The sequence below is a fragment of the Balaenoptera physalus genome, assembly GCF_965194825.1.
Source record: "Balaenoptera physalus genome assembly, chromosome: 21".
NCBI lineage: Eukaryota > Metazoa > Chordata > Mammalia > Artiodactyla > Balaenopteridae > Balaenoptera > Balaenoptera physalus.
This window is the reverse complement of record NC_138902.1, coordinates 23237246-23249850: the sequence shown is the minus strand read 5'-3', so window position 1 is coordinate 23249850 and position 12605 is coordinate 23237246. Positions and strand designations below refer to the sequence as shown.

Genomic DNA, 12605 nt, shown 5'->3' with positions numbered 1-12605 from the left:
CTTTGTCCGTCCCATAAAGAATTTTAGCCAAGTTCCTGAGGGAAAATGGACTTTCAAAGACCCAAGACTCAGTGCTGTGATGTACAGAGTCAAATTGTTCATCTTCCCACAGAAAAAATTCTCATGTCTCTTGCCTACCTCTTCCTTAGCAGCAGCAGCAGAACATGAGGTCAAAACTGGGGAATGAAAAACTGGCATTAAGACACCCCAGTGTTTTATGATGCCCCTCGCCCAAGCCAGGGGTCCAGTTGCCCGTTTGTGCTCAAACCCTAACCCACTACCTGATGGAAGAAGGATCCATACTGGTGGAGCAATTGACAGAACGGAATGGATGGAGTGCACTGGGTATATGGTTGGAAAATATTTCCACAACGACAGGATTGGATGGCTAAGCTTTAAAACCTTAGGCCAGTTAGTCTATTGTGCCCCAACAGGATACGTCTTTGGATGCCACGTAGATAAACAACCGTGGGCTACTAACTGCCTATGCAATCATTCCACACCCACGCAGTGTAGGCTGGGAACCTTGATTTCCCCTTTCTCAATCCACTCCTCAAATGAATCCAAGCACTGGGTCAGTTCATTAAAACCATTCACTGGATTGACTCGAAACTTACCCGGGAATATCCCAGATGGAGATGCCTATTTCGTTGGGTATGCACTGTTACCATGGTGGGGGGACAGCTGCCCACCAATACGTCCTTCAAAACTTGCCTCGCGCTCTTACCACCACAGCCAGTGAGACTGCTAAGTCTCTTATTAATTTACAGAGTCTCTAGATTCCCTGGCCAAGGTGGTACTTGACAACCAACTGGCCCTGGAGTATCTACTGGCAGAACAAGGAGGAGTATGTGCAACTGCCAATGCTTCCTGTCGCACGTGCGGTAACACCTCTTCCCAGCTAGAAACCAACACTGAAAAAATTCAACAATAAGCCACCTGGCTTCAGCAGACAATTAACCATCAATCCTCGTTATTCAATATGGGCGGGAAAACTGAAAACTGGTTCTCTAGTTTGTTCTCTCGGATCCCACAAGGTATTAAAAACTTTTGGACAGGTTTCCATTTTCTTATACCCCTCCTCTTTTCAGTCATACTGATTTATGTTATATTTCGCCTAGTGCTTTGTTGTCTTCCATACTGTTATAAATCTATAACTAAGACCTTTCAGCCCAAGTAGGAGGGCTGGGACCAACAGATTCAGAACTTCCATTTTAGAAACGGAGAAACATGCTAAATTTTAACCCTGAGATTAACAAAAATATGTTGACCATGTATAACCAGATTCTTACCCCTGCTTGAGTCTCGGATTATAACTGTCTTTCACTAGTCTTTAGCCCCTGATCCTCTAATCTACCTATTCAGCTTGTTTCCTCGAGGGCACAACAGGATAATGGTGATGCATGGATTCCAGCTGCTCCCTGAAAAAGACCCTGCCAGAATAACAGCAGAAGTCACCCTGGGGTCCCTCAACAAGATATGGCAAGAATTGCATGGCTCCAATTAGGTAGGGTCTGTAAGCCCCATGCCAGCCTGAAGAAGCTACAGAAGATAGACCTTCGGCCTTCATCTTCCCAGTAAAGATTTCGTGGGGTCCACGTCTCTCAGGGGGAATTTGAGGCAGGAGATGGATGGGTCCCAGGCTGAGGAGCTGGAATCTGTCCCCTGTGGACAGATACTCCAGGATAAACATAACGGCAGGAACAAGGGGAGCTGAGTCCTGCTTGGAGAGAAGATAAAGAAACCACATATCTCTCATTCTTGAGGTCAAGGACACCTTCCCGACTGCACAGGCAACAGAAAGGTTCCCCAGAGGTCAGAAGAGGGAGGGGGCGCCAGATCATAATATGTTCTTCTTCCCAGAAACCCCTGCACTGGAATCCATCTTGGCTAAAAGATGCACACGCACACAGGGGAGGGCCCTGAGTTAGACCAAATATGGACTCAGAGCCAGGCAAAGCAGGATGACTGGCCAGAGGGAACCGGGAAGAACTGCCCCATTTAAGTAATGTGAACTACCCCAAGGGTGCAACTCTCTCTGAGCCTGCTTGTGTCTGTCTATCCACACGTACTTTTTTTTCCTCCTAATAAACACTTTACTTGTTTCACTACCTTCTGTCTCTTTGTTAAAATTCTTTTCCACAAAGCAGATGACCCAGGGCCTTGGAACTGGCCACTGGCCCTAGAGGTCTAGTGGCCAGGATTCGGCATTCTCACTGCCACGGGCTGGCTTCAATCTCTGGTCTGGGACCTGAGATCCTGCTTCAAGCCACTGCAGGCTGAGGTCACCTGAGATCATCGCCACTTCTGTTCAACATAGGTTTGGAAGTCCTAGCCACAGCAATCAGAGAAGAAAAAGAAATAAAAGGAATCCAAATTGGAAAAGAAGAAGTAAAACTGTCACTGTTTGCAGAGCACATGATACTACACATAAAAAATCCTAAAGATGCTACCAGAAAACTACTAGAGCTCAATGAATTCAGTAAAGTTGCAGGATACAAAATTAATACACAGAAAAGCTTTTGCATTCCTACACAGTAAAAATGAAAGATCAGAAAGAGAAATTAAAGAAACAATTCCATTTACCATCACGTCAAAAAGAATAAAATACCTAGAAATAAACCTACCTAAGGAGGCAAGAGACCTGTACTCGGAAAACTATAAGATACTGATGAAAGAAATCAAAGATGACACAAACAGATGGAAAGATATACCATGTTCTTGGCTTGGAAGAAGCAATAATGTCAAAATGACTATACTACCCAAGGCAATCTACGGATTCAATGCAATCCCTATCAAATCACCAATGGCATTTTTCACAGAACTAGAACAAAAAAATTTTTAATTTGTATGGAAACACAAGAGACCCCAAATTGCCAAAGCAATCTTGAGAAAGAAACACGGAGCTGGAGGAATCAGACTCCCTGACTTCACACTATACTACAAAGCTACAGTCATCAAAACAGTATGATACTGGCATAAAACCAGAAATATAGCTCAATGAAACAGGATAGAAAGCCCAGAAATAAACCCCACACCTATTGTCAATTAATCTACAACAAAGGAGGCAAGAATATACAATGGAGAAAAAATAGGCTCTTCAATAAATGGGAAAACCAGACAGCTACATGTAAAAGAATGAAAATAAAACATTCTCTAACACCATATACAAAAACAAACTCAAAACAGATTAAAGACCTAAATGTAAGGCCAGATACTATAAAACCCTTAGAGGAAAACATAGGAAGAACACTCTTTGACATAAATCACAGCAAACATCTTTTTGGATCCACCTCCTAGAGTAATGAAAATAAAAACAAAAATAAACAAATGAAACCTAATTCAGCTTAAAAGCTCTTGCACAGCAAAGGAAACCATAAACAAAATGAAAAGACAACCCTTAAAGTGGGAGAAAATATTTGCAAAAGAAGCAACCAACAAGGGATTAATCTCCAAAATATACAAACAGCTCATGCAGCTGAATATCATAAAAACAAACAACCCAGTCAAAAAATGGGCAGAAGATCTCAACAGATGTTTCTCCAAAGAAGACATACAGATGGCCAAAAAGCTCATGAAAAGATGCTCAATATCACTAATTATTAGAGAAATGCAAATCAAAACTACAATGAGGTACCACCTCACACCGGTCAGAATGGCCATCATCAAAAAATCTACAAACAATAAATGCTGGAGAGGGTGTGGAGAAAAGGGAACCCTCTTACACTGTTGGCAGGAATGTAAATTGGTACAGCCACTATGGAAAACAGTATGAAGGTTCCTTAAAAAACTAAAAATAGAATTACCATATGATACAGCAATCCCACTTCTGGGCATATATCTGGAGAAAACCATAATTTGAAAAGATACATGCACCCCAATATTCACTGCAGCACCATTTACAATAGCCAGGACATGGAAGCAACGTAAATGTCCATCGACAGAGGAATGGATAAAGAAGATGTGGCTTCCCTGGTGGCGTGGTGGTTAAGAATCCTCCTGCCAATGCAGGAGACACTGGTTCGAGCCCTGGTCTGGGAAGATCCCACATGCCGCGGAGCAGCTAAGCCCGCGTGCCACAACTACTGAGCCCGCGTGACACAACTACTGAAGCCCGTGCACCTAGAGACCGTGCTCTGCAACAAGACAAGCCACCACAATGAGAAGCCCAGGCACCGCAACAAAGAGGAGCCCCTGCTCAGCAACGAAGACCCAATGCAGCCAAAAATAAACAAACAAATAAATAAAAGAAGATGTAGTACATATATACAATGGACTATGAGTCAGCCATAAAAAGGAATGAAATAATGCCATTTGCAGCAACATGGATGGACCTACAGATTGTCATACTGAGTGAAGTAAGTCAGACAGAGAAAGACACATATCATATGATATCGCTTGTACTTGGAACCTAAAAAAAAGGGTACAAATGAACTTACGTACCAAACAGAAATAGAGTTACAGATGTAGAAAATAAACTTATGGTTACCAGGGGGTAAGGGAGGGGGGAGGGATAAATTAGAAGATTGGGATTGACATATACACACTACTATATATAAAATAGGTAACTAATAAGGACCTACTGTATAGCACAGGGACTCAATACTCTGTAATGGCCTACTGGGGAAAAGAATCTAAAAAAGAGTGGATACATGTATATGTACAACTGATTCACTTTGCTGTACACTTGAAACTAACACAACACTATAAATCAACTATACTCCAATAAAAATTTTTTTAAAAATGAACAAACATAACAAAACAGAAACAAGCTCATAAATACAGAGAACAAACTGGTGGTCGCCAGAGGGAGGTGGGTAGGGGGGGATTAGGAAAATAGGTGAGGGAGGTTAAGAGGTACAAACTTCCAGTTACAAAATAAATGAGTCACAGGTATAAAATGTACCGTGTGGGGAATATAGTCAATAACTATGTAATATCTTTGTATTGTGGCAAATCATAACTAGACTTATTATGGTGATCATTTTATAATGTGTAAAAATATCGAATCACTATGTTATACACTTGAAATTAATAAAATATTGTAAGTAAATTATACTTCAATAAAAAAAATGATACAAATGAACTTACTTACAAAACAGAAACAGAATCACAGACTTAGAAAACAAACTTATGATTACCAAAGGGGAAAGGTGGCAGGGGAAGGGATATATTGGGAGTTTGGGATTGACATATACACACTACTATATTTAAATTAGATAACCAACAAGGACCTACTGTATAGCACAGGGAACTCTACTCAATATTCTGTAATATCCTAAACCAGAAAAGAATTTGAAAAAGAATAGATATATGTATATGTATAACTGAATCACTTTGCTGTACACCTGAAACTAATACAACATTGTAAACCAACTGTACTCCAAAGTAAAATAAAAATTAAAAAAATAAAATTTTAAAAAAGTTTGTTTGTTTTTGTAAAGCAATGACTTTTTAAAAATTTGAAAATGATTATACATAAAAGTGGTCTGTGTATGTGATATATCCTATAGTCAATGACCCACCTGAACTCTTACCTCTTTGAGGAAATGGACTCAGATCCTGTGGGCTCAGTAGGTCATCTTATAGACATTTCTGAGGGTGTCTGGCCAACTTGTGTGGATTTCCCCTTCTGGGGCAATTGTCTTTGATTCTCAGAGATACGTGTTTTTACTATGAGACACTGTCTCAAGGCCCAGGTAGTCTTCTTTGAGTTCCATTAGAAACCATAGTATCCTTACAATAAATTCCTAAGCCAGCTTACCTTAGCTTCATTTGGATTCTGTGACTCATAATCAAATGAGTCTTAACTAGTGCAGCAAGGTGAAATAATAAATTATTTTAACAGCACCAGAATTTCCCTTAGGGATGGAACTTTTTTTTTTAACCTGAGAAAAATACCTTGAGAAATAGCTTAGAACTTATGGTGAAATTCCTAAGGCAGAACTTGGCAGGAGAGGGCTGAACTGCTCCAAAAGGAATGAGCAGGAATTTGAAGGTGGAGAGCAGTGCAATGTGTTTGCTGCAGCGGTGGACACATGCAGTGCAGACACCCACAAGCTCAACACTTCAGCAAAACTGGAGGGTGCTCCAGAGGTGACCCCAAAACGCTGTAAACCAGGCTCCTCTGCACAAACCTGCTGCGAACTGGGGGGGAACTCTGAGACCCCACTGCACGTGGAGTAGATTTAAGCCAGTTTTACTCTGATTTCAAAGGTTAGGCTACTTCTGACACTGGAATTACACTACCAAGACACCCAGAACTACCAACATTTCCGAACACCCCCTAAGAGGGTGAAAACCATGAGAACTGACTGTCAACCAGGCACACGGCAATAATGGCCAGGTGTGGGTGAGTGCATGATACACAACAGGACACAGCCGTGAGACCACTCACCACACTGCTCGTCCGCCCCATCCGGGCACTCCTGCTCTCCGTTGCAGAGCCAGGCCACAGGAATGCATCTCCCACCACATGCCGCTTGCCTTGTCATCTGACACTGTATTTCATCTGCAATGAAGGACCAAGAAGCAAAGCCATCAGAGTTCTTGGATTCCTTGGGTCCAGGAGACCTTCTCATGTAAGCTGCAGTCACTGTTCTCTTTGGAAGACCTTCCTTCAGCTATTACCGAGGAGAACGCTAGGGGGGTTCAGCACCCTGAAAACCCGTGCAGGTTCTCCAGTGACGACCCCTGGGGGCCATTCTTTCTGGTGCTGTGGAGTTGCTGCTGGAGAGCTGCCATTCGCCTCCCCGTCGTCTTGTCAGAATGGCTCAGACTCACACTTGTGCTTACAAAGATACAACTATTCTTCCAGGCCTGATTCGGTCTTACAGACTCAGAGTATGAAGCGTTGCAAGTTTAGAGGTCTAGGCTCAAAGCACTTGACTTTAGTTTCCTTTTAGACATGGGTCGATACAGCTTCAAATGAAGTTACCGTTTGGGGTCCTATATACCATCTTTATAAGAATACCTCTAATAGCCTGGTTAAAAATATTTAAGTTTTCAGTTATTTGCAGGACACTGATTTATATTATCAGTTTTATTCAAATCATGAACTTGTGTTTCTCAACCCTGATTGATTAATGGTCAAAAATAAGCCTGTTATGGATGTGGTGCTCAGAGAAGGCCTGGTTGTACTTAGTTTACTATTTTGTCCTAACTTTCAAAGAGAAAAAGCCAATCCTTGGTTCCGAGAAAACATAAGCCACATGTCCCATTTGGTAGAAGTCTCTGTAAGATGCAGTGAAGACCCAGCAATCCTACCCCAGGGACAATGTATGCACATGGGATGGAAAGTCGTGTGCAAAGCTATGTGATGGGAGTTGACAATGGAAGCCCACCGCGCAGACTACACCTTCTTTGGTAAGGAACCAGACCTCAGTCTTACTTGCATCCCTCTAAGACAGTGCTTTTAGCATAGTTACTCAATGTTTGATTTTTAAAAGGCTGGCTTATAAATTGCATTCTAAATGAAAGACTCAGGAAGTACTGGTTATTAATGAATAGCTAACAACTTTGCCAGCTACTCACATACCATCCGGGCAATCCCACTTGACTTGACCAAAACCATTCAATTGAGAGCAGGTGAGGTCAGCAACCCCTAAGATGGGATACCAGGCTCAGTCGTCAGGCTACTGACTAGGTTGGAGTTTTGGTTAGACCACGTACTAACAACATCACCTCGGGAGGGTTACTGCCTCCCTCTGGACCTCAGTTTTTCTTGTCTGTAAAGTGAGGCTAGTAAATAAGTGGTTCCAAGAGGAAAATGCAAGGATTAAAAGAGTACAAAGTCATTGGGCACAATACCCACCAAATAAATGCTCCCAAAGTGTTAGCTCTTTTGCTACCTCTTCTAGCAGATCCTTCCAGAAGGATCCCAGTTAGGGCTGCAGTCAACCCTCAAAGACTCACACTGCTAGGCGAGTCCCACCTGGAACACTATTTGCCCTGGTGATTCTCAGTCTGGAGACCCAGTGTGCACGTGGATTCTGAACACCATCTGTACATGGGTCTCAAACATTACTTTTCAAATTTAGGTAGATGCTTGCTGTGAATAAATAAAAAATGTACTTATTAATCTATTTACTATAGTTCATGGTAGCTTTCTCATAGTCTGTCAATATACAAAGTACAATGATCATGGGCTGTTCTACAACAGACATCACAAACATGTCTTCACACCAGAAGACCTGGGCGAACACTGCTTAGTGAAAAAGGCAAGTAACTAAATCCTGTTTCCGGAGTGGAGCAAACAGACCACTGTTTGGGATTCCTGCCGCAGAGATGCCCCACCAGGTTAGGCAAAAACCCTGAGGGTCAGAATCCCTCCTGGAGGGCAAACAGCTCAGAGACTAAGTGACATCTCCTCCTAACCAGTTAACACTACCTTGACCAACAAAGTGTCTGCATAAGTTAAAAAATGAGTTAAAATCTGCCTCCATCCATGAGGGCCAATTGGGAGCACCTGTCAGGAGAGACGGGCAATCCTGCAGGCCAGGTCGTTTGACAAACACTGGGCACCTCCTGCACCTGCCCAGGTCACCAGCCACCAACCCTACGGGAACTCAGGGTGTCTTAAGTCACCCTGGGACCCCGACTCAGCTCTCCTCTGCCTTGGGGGTCCGCCTACACCTGGGTGGTATTAACAAACGCCGCTGGAAGTTGCTTGCTAACCGCACCTGGGCCCAAGCTCTGTTTCCCCCCGGGCTGTTTCTGGAGGGAAGCACCTCTTCCCAAGGTCCCGGGCCTCCAAGAGGCTAAATTTGCTGCCTGGTTAAACCTGGGCGGCGGGCCCATCAGAGACCAAGGCTAGAAAGCCAATTCCACTCCCTTGGATGTTGGGAAAAGGAAGAACCTAGAAGGGAGCGTAGTGCGGAACGAGCTTCCTTTCCCACCGGCCTGAGGGCCAGAGAGGAAAAGACATCCAAACCATCCGCTGAGCCCACCCACCAGGCAGGCTTGTTAAGGAGTAAAGGGCTGAGAAGCAGGTGGCCCCTCCAGACAGTCTAGCCTCGCCCTCCCAGACAAAAGGTCACCGCAGGACGGGGGACACGCCGCGCACACCCAGCGAGGGCGCCCCAAGCTCTCCTCCGCCCCCGCCCGGCAGCCGGGCAGCCACGCGCCCCGCAGCCTGCAGAGCGGGATGTGGTCCCTCCCGGGGCGCCCCACCTGCGGGCCCCACTCACCTGTCGCGGAGCCCCCGAGGCCGCCCAGCGCGGCCAGCAGAGGCGGCAGGAGCAGAAGGAGCGCCTGGCGTCCCACGGGCGCGAGGAGACAGCGCGGGGACCCGGGAGCGAGGCGCGCTGCGCCAGGACGCCACAGGCAGGTGGAGCGCCCAGGCGGCTTTAACTCGCGCTCCCGCCGCGCACGAGGAACGCCGGCGCCGGTGGGCGGGGTGGGCGGGGTACACTGGGAGTTGGCACCGCCCAATCACGGGGAAGAGCCGCCGGGAGCGAGAGGGGCTGCAGACCAGGTCGTGGTGCCTCGCATCTCTCTCCCTCGGGGTTCTCACTGGGTACTAGCGCCTGGGACCCCGCGCCCCTCCTGCAGTGGGACAGCAGACGCTCAGCCGATTCAGGGCCCCTGTCACACTCAAGATCAAGTTAAGGTTGGTCAGCCATACTTAAGGCTTCTTAAACTTTTTAAATTTTAATTGAAGTATAGTTGATTTACAATGTTGTGCCAGTCTCTGCTGTACAGCAAAGTGACTCAGTTATACACAGAGACATTCTTTTTTAATATTCTTTTCCATTATGGTTTATCCCAGGGGATTGGATATACTTTCCCATGCTATACAGTAGGACCGTGTTGTTTATCTGTTCTAAATGTAATAGTTTGCATCTACCAACACCGAACTCCCCGTCCATCCCTTTCCCTGCCCGCCCCCTTTGGCAACCACAAGTCTGTTCTCTATGTGAGTCTGTTTCGGATTTGTAGATAAGTTCATTTGCGCCATATTTTAAGTGATATCATATGGTACAGTACTGTATGGTATCTTATGGTATTTGTCTTTCTTTTTCTGACTTACTTCACTTAGTATGATAATCTCTAGTTCCATCCATGTTGCTGCAGATGTTACCAAACTTGGGTCTGCTTGCACATGGGCAGTAAAGCCAAGTGGTGAAGGAAAGCGTTCGTTGCAGGGCCAAGCAAGGAGTCCAGGGCAGCTAGTGCTTAAAATACCCAAACTCCCTGAAGGCTTTCAGGGAAAGGGTTTTAAAGACAGGATGAGGGAGGGTCGTTGTGGGGTGTGTGATCAGCTCCTGGACATTCTTCTGATTGGTTGGTGGTGAGGTAATCAGGATCAACATCATCAACCTGGTTCCAACTGGTCTGGGGTCTAAGTGCTTGTGGGTAGCATACAGTTAACTTCTCCCACCTGGCAGGGGTTTCAGTAGCTGCAAAACAACTTAAACAGTGTGGCTCAGAATAGGATCTATAGCCCTTGAGGAGGAACTTGACTTTGTTTAATGGCTAAACTGTTATTATTTTGTCTTGCTTGACTGTTTTCCTTTCTGCATTTTTTTCATTTCTCTGATTAAATTTACTCTTTGACTAAAGTTTTTCTACAGACAAAAGGCAGGCAGAGGACATGGGGTGGGGGGCTGTTCTGGGAAGGCCCCAAAGGGTCCTGCTCAGTTACACAAACGGCATTATTTTCTTTTTTTATGGCTGAGTAGTATTCCATTGTATGTATGTACCTCATCTTCTTTATCCATTCATCTGTCAATGGACATTTAGGTTGTTTCCATGTCTTGGCTATTGTGAATAGTGCTGCTATGAACATTGAGGTGAATGTGTCTTTTTGAATTAGAGTTTTGCCCAGATATATGCCCAGGAGTGGGATTGCTGGGTCATATGGAACTCTATTTTTGCCTTTTTGAGGGACCTTCATACTGTTTTCTATAATGGCTGCACCAACTTACATTCCCACTGACACTGTAGGAAGGTGCCCTTTTCTCCACACCCTCTCCAGCATTTGTTATTTGTGGACTTTTTAATAATGGCCATTCTGACCGTTGTGAGGTGGTACCTCATTGTAGTTTTGATTTGCATTTCTCTAATAATTAGCAATGTTGAGCATCTTTTCATGTGCCTGTTGGCCATTTGTATTTCTTCTTTGGAGAAATGTCTATTTAGTTCTTCTGCCCATTTTTCAATTAGGCTGTTTGGGTTTTTTGTTGTTGTTGTTGAGTTGTATGAGCTGTTTGTATATTTTGGAAATTAAGCCCTTGTCGGTCGCATCATTTGGAAATATTTTCTCACATCATTTGCAAATATTTTCTCCCATTCCGTAGGCTGTCTTTTTGTTTTACTTATGGTTTCCTTTGCTGTGCAAAAGCTTTTAAGTTTGATTAGGTCCCATTTGTTTATTTTTGCTTTTATTTCTACTGCCTTGGAAGACTGACCTAAGAGAACAACAGTACGATTTATGTCAGAGAATGTTTTGCCTACGTTCTCTCATAGGAGTTTTATGGTGTCATGTCTTATGTTTAAGTCTTTAAGCCATTTAAAGAGTTTATTGTTATGTGTGGTGTGAAAGTGTTCTAACTTCATTGATTTACGTGTGGCTGTCCAACTTTCCCAACAACCCTTGCTGAAGAGACTTTTTCCCATTGTATATTCTTGCCTCCTTTGTCAAAGATTAATTGACCGTAGGTGTGTGGGTTTATTTCTGGGCTGTCTATTCTGTTCCATTGATCCATATATCTGTTTTTGTGCCAATACCATGCCGTTTTGATTACTGTACCTTTGTAGTATTGTCTGAAGTCTGGGAGCATTATGCCACCTGCTTTGTTCTTTTCCCTCAGGATTGCTTTGGCAATTCTGAGTCCTTTATGGTTCCATATAAATTTTAGGATTATTTGTTCTAGTTCTGTGAAAAATGTCATGGCTAATTTGATGGGGATCACATTAAATCTGTAGATTGCTTTGGGTAGTATGGCCATTTTAACAATATTAATTCTTTCAGTACAAGACAAGAACATTGGCTAGCTTTCCATTTCTTTGTTGTTGTTGTTTTGTTTTGTTTTGTTTGTTGTTTTTTTTTGGCCATGCTGGGTGGCATGCGGGATCTTACTTCCCCAACCAGGGATCAAACCCGTGCCCCCTGCAGTGGAAGCTCAGAGTCTTAACCACTGGACTGCCAGGGAAGTCCCTCCATTTCTTTGAATCATCTTCAGTTTCCTTTATTAATGTCTCATAGTTCTCAGCATATGTCTTTCACCTCCTAGGTTTGTTCCTAAGTATTTTTTTAATGTTATTTTGAAATGGATTTTTTTTCTTTTTTTACTTTGCCTTTCTGATGTTTCATTGTTGGTGTAAAGAAATACAACCTATTTCTGTATGTTAATCTTGTATCTTGCTACTTTGTTGAATTCGTTTATCAGTTCTAGTAGTTTTTGTGTGGAGTGTTAAGGGTTCTATATATAGTATCATGTCATCTGCATATAATGACAGTTTTACCCCTTCCCTTCAGATTTGGATGCCTTTTATTATGTTTAAGTTTTTGAATGTATACAACGTTCACCCCTGTGCAGCCATCTTACTTCCCCACCTCCACCCCCAGCAAACACATAGGCACTAAGCAAGCACTAAGTTGG

The 12605-nt window shown here is 43.7% G+C and overlaps 1 long non-coding RNA gene across 1 annotated transcript in view; it reads right to left on the bottom strand.

Annotated features, from left to right (window-relative positions):
• The window catches only part of LOC309651742, a 77838-nt gene extending 68457 nt beyond the window's left edge, over nt 1-9381 (bottom strand). Inside the window, exons 1-2 of the long non-coding RNA XR_014258350.1 lie at nt 9189-9381; nt 6398-6511 (exon numbers count right to left, since the gene is read on the bottom strand). This is a non-coding gene — a long non-coding RNA (uncharacterized lncRNA). The remainder of the gene's footprint in view (nt 1-6397; nt 6512-9188) is intronic.
• Nucleotides 9382-12605: the final 3224 nt, after the last annotated feature.